The sequence below is a fragment of the Vidua chalybeata genome, chromosome 25 (assembly GCF_026979565.1).
Source record: "Vidua chalybeata isolate OUT-0048 chromosome 25, bVidCha1 merged haplotype, whole genome shotgun sequence".
Taxonomy (NCBI): Eukaryota; Metazoa; Chordata; class Aves; order Passeriformes; family Viduidae; genus Vidua; species Vidua chalybeata.
The window spans coordinates 57,186-64,331 of record NC_071554.1 but is presented as its reverse complement, the minus strand read 5'-3'; the positions used below and the strand labels follow the sequence as shown (position 1 = coordinate 64,331).

Here is a 7,146-nt window from a genome sequence, read left to right as displayed (position 1 = left end):
TTCCTTCATCTGTCAGTATCCAATTTTATTTCTCAGCAGACCTACAGTTTGTTTGTAAAGATAGATCTCTTTTGTTCAATTCATCAACCAGTGGAATCCTTCCCATTGTTTCTTTTATCTCTCAGTGCTGGTTTTATCTTCCCACGGTTTGTTTGTAAAGACAAATCCCTCATTTCTTTCAGGGTGAAGGGCATGGAGGGTGAAGGGCACAGAGGGATGAAGAGCTGTCAGAGTGTTGGTTGGTAGGACGGTCGGGACAGATGGAGACGAGAGATCTCTGAAGCCAGGACTTGGAACTTGTGGTTTATTGCAAAGAGCGTGGGTGCAGGGCCCTGTCTGGGGCTGCCAGCCACAGCTTGGAGCAGGCCCCAAAGAACAAGAGAGAGAGAGAGGCGAGAGCAAGAGAGGGCAAGAGTAAGAGCAAGAGTAAGAGAGCAAAGTTCCCGTTACAATACAATAAATCTTCTTCTGTGCTGAATATTCTAATTTTCACTAACCAATCTAGTACAAGTCCTATAGCATTTACATACAGCCTATAAGAATCATGACATTACCATACTGTGGTACATTTTAGACCCTAAAAACTACTCTTTGGGCCCCTTCTGCCAAGCTGGCAGGGTCTGCTCTGACCCTTGGAGCTGTCTGCAAGCAGAGGGTGTTGTTTCATCAAAAGGGGATTACCTTCAGCCAGCCATGCCGTTGTTTTCCAGTTGTTCAGTAACCAAGGTTTGGTGTCTTAAAGCTTGCTTTCATTTCAATCTCGCTTATAGTTTCTATATTCTCAGAATCTTTTGCCAGGCAATCATATTTATAAGGCTTTCCTGTTTCATCTTCCCCAACAAAAAGCATGGTGGGGTGAAGGACACAGAGGCTGAAGGGCACAGAGGGGTGCCTGGCCATGCTGAGGGGTGCAAGGAAGGCAAGATGGGGCATGCAGATCCGAGGCAGCAGCTGTTTAGCAGCTCCCCACAGGGCTGGGATGGATCCCCCGGGCAGTTCTGTCCCGTGCCGTTAACATGAGCCACACAGAGAGACCTGTCATCTGCTTTCAAGGAATAATGTTCTCTTGCTTCTGCTAAGTGGCATTGTGGGAGATGAAACTGTTTCTCAGAAACAGGCACAAGATTTGAATCGACATTCCCTGAGAAAATGAAATCTGTGGCTAATTTCCCAGAGCGCAGGTTGAGCTGAGCACTCCGTGAATGATCCTAACGCAGAGCCCGGGTGTTCATTAAGCTCCAGCTTCAGCTGCTTTGTTCCTACAGTGTTCTGACTGCAGAAAACTTTGGTCTTGGAGGCCCAGCACCCAGAGGGACTGGAGTGGTTATTCTGAAACGCATGGACCTGCAGGCTGGTTTGCTTTTGTGAGAAATGCTACTCACTCCCAAAAAAATGTAAAAGGTTTATTAAAACCTTATCAAAAATCCAACAGAAGACTGAATAGAGAAAATATTACAGTGCCGGGAGCACAGGATTTTTCCCACCATGCGTTCACCCACACAATGGAGGTTTCACCTTTTAACCCTTTGGTCCCTCCCAAAGTTCTGTCCTTCTCTGTCCAGGGGTGGAGATCACTTTTTAAAATCTTGATTGGAGGTCAGGTGCTGCCATAGCAACGAGCCAACCCTCCCAAATGTCCCAAACCCAGGCACCCCTGATAACAACACAAGGGGGTAAAACATAACTATGAATCTACAAAACTTAACATATATACATGATATTTGCCTTCTAATTGTGAGAGTCAAAATTGCATTACTCATCTATCACACTTCTGTTGTGCACACTTTTGTTGTGCACAAAAAGCCACAATAAATGTTGTCTGGTCATTTACCAAGACCACGGATATTTTTAAAAGAAAGCACGAACTTTTTGAGGCAGAGGAGGCAGGTGTGGGTTCTGCCCAGCTCCAATGCCTCGGCACAGCTGAGTTCACAGGGGGGGTGGTCATCTGGAGAGGTGATCATCTCACAGCCAGCCTGTGAGCTACAGAAAGAATTTCATTGAGTCTCTCGTTATCCATTTGCGTGATTGACAATAAAAATAAATATTCTAAAGCAAGTAACCGATCATTAAATGTCTGGATACCAATAGTGAGGAATTAACTCGGCATTAATGGGAATGCAATGTACTATTATCGCGGGTAGAGAAGAAGTAAGTCACTAAATAAAGAATGAGAGACGGGTGTAGAGCCTGTACTGAAAGGAAGCAGCTGGATATCGATGCATTTGAAAGAGGGAAATCCTTCAGATTTCAATTGAGAGAAATTCCAGCAAAGGTGTTTCCCAGAGCCCCAAAAGCCAAGGTTTGATGATTTTAGACACATTCCTGTATAGGCTCACTTTGTCCTAGCCCGAATCCATACCTCAAGTGAAAGGGAACTGGCTGGAGGAGAAATTGCTCCTGGACCTGAGTATTTGCACCCTGGAAAGTGCCCGCAGAGCGAGAGCAGCTTGCTGCTTTGTCAGGCAAATAATCCTTTATTTCCATCCTAATACAACGCTCACCTCGATTCCTCCCTGGAGTCTCACATCATCATGTTCTCCCTTTGTACGGGAGCACAATCACGGTTTCAAAGGGCTCGGATGAAGCCGAGGGGAGCCGGATGGGGGATGTTTTTCTCCCCAACAATAGGCGTTGTTAAGGCTTTTGTGTGCAGCTCCTGAGCGCCAAGCGGGTAATCTTCGCCAAAGGAAAGGGAAAATCCATAAAGGCCACTCCAGCCCTGTAGATTGCTCCATTCCCCAGGGGGTGCAGAGTAAATTCTGTCTCCCGGTGACAGACAGGGGTCCTGCAGCTCGAGGAGGATGTGCGGGGAGGGGGATGCTCGGGGAGGGGATGCTCAGGCAGGAGAAGGCTTGGGGAGGAGGAGGCTCACTGCCACTCAGTGCTGGCAATTGCAGAAGCAAATAGGGAAGGTGTTGAAAAGATCTGCTCTTCCTCCGGGCTCTTGGAGCATCTGATGGGGTTTCCTCCCGCAAAGCATTTCTCAGACTCGGAACGTGTTGGGTGTTAGTAATCCAAAATCCTTTGAAATGATCCTCAGATTTCAACGGCCTCTCTTGAGGCTCAGTATTAAGTCTTAAAAGGTGAATGCTTTGAGATGAGAACTGGGATGGGATGGGATGGGATGGGATGGGATGGGATGGGATGGGATAAGATAAGGATGTGGGCTTCTGTTTTACCTTTAGAATCAATGGAAAACTACAGCCTGAATGTTCTTAGGAAGGTTGAATTATTAAAAGGTACTGCCAAGTGATGGCATTTCACTGGGCTGTTTAGGTAAGAGGTAAATGGTCAGGAATATAGGTTTGAAAACCTATGGCAAATTAATAAAAACCAAGAAAGAGAAAGAAAATGATGATCAATTTAGTAATTTTAATAGAATTAATAAAAATCAGAAAATAGTGCAAAGACCAGTTCTTAAGTTTTTTTTTTTTTCCTAAAGCTTTATATAAGTAGCAGAGAGTTTTCTTTCTTTCTGTTTATATTTAGATGAACCTCCTGCATCAGAGGTAAAATAATTTTGGTTAATTTTAGAAGCCCCTTAATTTTTTCATTACTTCAGAAGCATTCCTCCCCAGCCCCACGGCCTTCAAGCCCAAGACAGTTGACTAAAGACAAATTAGAGCCCGCGCTTCCTTTGTCTGCTCTAATGAGTGGCTGCCATTACCCCTGCAATGCTTCCAGGACTGTGAGCTCTTAAATGCCTGTTTTCAATAAAGGAAGATATAATTTTAGTTTTGACTGTTTAAAGTTTAATTACACAGTAGCCCCTCTGCAAATCCTCCTTCCCCTTGTTTGCAGGTCTGTGCTTTAAAATAGCTGAGGCGGGGGTGAGCTGGCTCGTCCCCCCCTCCCAGCCACTGCTGCTGTCCCACCTGGGTGACCTGGGGACAGGAGGGGACAATGTTTCTGGCCAGCTTCTTCTTCGGGCAGCTGGCTCCCAGAGCCCTGCTCTATCTTGTGGTTTTGATGCCTTAGGATTTTAGCTTTTGTATTTTTCAAATCCTCTACTGCATTAGAGTATGACTCTAAACTCCATGTAGAGTGTTAGCTGCTGTCTTCACATTTTGGTCAGACAAAACAATTCCTCCTCCTGAGATCCAAGGACACCCTACAGCCTCAGGCCCTGAGAAGTATAAACAAAAGTGAATTGGGGGAGCAAACTGGGGGTATCTGACTTCATTACCTGAAGCTGTAACTGGAGGTTTAACTCCTAATATGTAAATGAACCAAATTTATATCTGTCTGAAAAACTTGTGACTATCTTCTGTTTTGGGTGTAGCCCCTTGGGGAGGCTTCATCTGCCCTTAATGTACCTGAAGGCCCTTCAATAAATATAACCTCTTTTATTCTTTTAATTCTGTCTGACCTCTGCTTTTAGGTAAGCCCCAAAAAGACAACAGTTTTCAAAGTGTCTGGATGCCAAAAACTTCCCTCCCTGGCTCTTCCCTGATCCCAATGCACAGCAAACCCCCCCAGCAGTGCAAGGTCTGGGCTCAAGAGGGTTTCACAAGGCAAACAATCCATGTTAAAATGTGCCAGCACGATGTGTGTTAATAGAAGCAATTTAATGCTGAAGTTGGTGTATTTTTTTACCAGTTATTTTTAAAATACTAATGCTTTCCATTAGACAACCTGCAGATCCCTCCTGGATCTCGTGTTTCCCACTGGTTGATTGATTTCAGCAATTTCCCTATTACAGTAAGCCCAGGATGTTCACGTTGTATTCCCTGCCTGTTTGTGGCATGAAAAAAGCAACTCTGATTTTCAAAACGATTCTACACATTCCTTTATGACCGACCGGCTGCAATGGAATATTTTAAATCAAAATAATGAGATTTCTACAAGTGGATTCTCTTCCCTGTGCTTTCAGTGAGAAACAGCAGAGATGTTCATGCTGCTCTGCCCCAGTAGCTCCCGGGTCCCATCCTTGCTGGATTCACTCCCAGAATTTTAGGGAATGCAAATGTGAAGTGAGTTACCAGCAGATTCCCCTCGGGCATGGGCAGCTCTGGGAGCCACGGCTGGTGCAGGGACCTGAGTGGGATTTTCTGGAGCACACTGAGATTCCTCCTACTGAGAGGAATGAGGGATTTGTCTTTCCAAACAAGCTGTGGGTCTGCTAGTAGATAAAACCAGCACTGAGAGATAAAAGAAACAATGGGAAGGATTCCACTGATTGGTGAATGGAAAAAGATATTTGCTTTTACAAATAAACTGCAGGCTTGCTGATAAATGAAATTGGATATTGAAATATGAAAGAAACAATGGGGGGAAATCCTAAATTCCATAGGAATTAAAAATTAAAAGGGAGGGTTGTACATTAGGGGGAAATTTTTGGTATCAGGCATTTCAGGAAGTCTGACCCTCTCAAGTCCCTCAGCCAATGGGGAAAGAGAGAGGGAAATGCAGCTGGGAAATGGGGTTAAAGAGGAAGCTGTGTCCTCTAAAAAAATTGAGAGACCCCAGGGGAATGCCCCATGGCCTCTCCCTTTATTCGAATAAAGTAAAAGGACTCATCTGTCTCCTTTTTGGACACAAACCTCTGGTGTTTGTGGATGAATTTTCCTGACACTACCTACAGTAATGAATTAATAGAAAGAACAGATCCTGGAAACCCTTGTTTCTGTGACCTTCCTCCTGCAGCTTCAAGAGCAATTAAAAGTCAGAAGTGGCAGGTCCATCTCGCTGGAAATAATAACAATCTTTGGGAAGGGAGGGAAGGAGAGCCCTGCCAGTGCTGCTGAGTCACACCAGATAATTGCTCTCAGGTCTGAAGCTGACTGGAAAAATCTGAATTTTTTGCCAAGTACCAAGGGATCAGGTCCCTAAGCCCTGGCAGCCCCCAAGGCTCACAGAAGCTGCCATGGCCATCACCCAAGGACCCTGCTGACCACACCAGTGCGAGTGGGTAACACAGCACTGCCAGAACAGAGCCTTGAGGAGCTCACCTGGGGTGCGGAGGAGAGGGGAGGTGCCCAGTGGCCCTCCTCTGCATTTCCCCAGGCTGCTGTGGGTTGTTCTGTACCCACCCAGGGTGGCAGGAGCAGTGACACACTGGGGTGTGGTACCAGTTTGGTCACCCCATGCAGAGCACCAGGACGTCACAAGTGCAGCAGGACCCAGGGCAGGCACAGAGGTATCCTGGTGGTGCAGGCACAGCTCTGGTGAGGGTGACAGACTCTCAGAGTCAGCCTGAGGCTGAGCCTGGATGTGGCAAAACCAGCGTTCAGGTGAAAAATGTTCCTGTTCTTTCTGGAGAAAAGCAGGCAGCTGGAAGGAAGAATTGCAGGCTTCTGCAGACAGACCAGCCAGTCTCCAGAGTTTTCAGATGTTGCTTCTGTCTTTTCTTTCCCTGCAGAAATAGCTCTTCCCAGCAGTGGGAATGGCATCACAGACACGAGCTGCAGCTGGTGTGAGCTGGCCCTTCACTGCCAGAGGCTTTGCTGGCCCAGCTGAAGCCCTCGTCTCCCTCTGTGTGTGCCCGGGTGTCCCTGGTGTGAGCAGGCCTGGCACGGGCAGCAGTAGGTGTTGTGACAGCTCATCCAGAATAAAACACTCCATAGAAGGCTAAAAATAGGAAACATGTCTCCCTCTGTGCTGTTGCATTAAGAGAGAGACAGCAATCAGGACATGAACTGCTCTGTTTGCAGCTGCAGGTGATGGGGCAGCAGGAGGAGGAGGAGGAAGAGGAAGGAGCCCAGCTGCTCCTTGGGCTGCGCTGGAGGGGCTGGAGGGGCTGAGGCTGAGCAGGATGCTGAGGGTGCTCAGGATGACCTGCCAGCCTGAAAGTGTTCCAAGGGCATCACCTCGAGGCAGCAGCTCTGAGGTGTGAATGAAGGGCACAGTGGCCACTGAAGCCACTGTGGGCTCTGCCCTCTGGGCTTTTAAATCCAGCTCAGGAAGGGGCAGATGGGGTTGGATGTACAAATACCTGGAGCTGCAGGCAAGGCAGGTAATAGATGTGATTATTTTTATGAATGATGGGCAGGAGCCTTGATTTCCATGGGTGAAACTGTACAAGCTGCCAATTCCTGCAAACCCACCAAATAAATCTGCGTTTTGTATACAACTTTATTTCAACTTCCCAGCTCAAATGTCTGTGTTTATTCCTGGCAGTAAGGACTACTTGTAGTTTCCATA

At 46.8% G+C, this 7,146-nt stretch overlaps 1 long non-coding RNA gene across 1 annotated transcript; it reads left to right on the top strand.

Annotated features, from left to right (window-relative positions):
* Nucleotides 1–6,137: 6,137 nt before the first annotated feature.
* On the top strand, nucleotides 6,138–6,867 carry LOC128799961 (uncharacterized). Its single transcript, XR_008434879.1, has 3 exons — nucleotides 6,138–6,236; nucleotides 6,365–6,527; nucleotides 6,657–6,867. It is a non-coding gene; the product is annotated as an uncharacterized LOC128799961 (long non-coding RNA).
* Nucleotides 6,868–7,146: the final 279 nt, after the last annotated feature.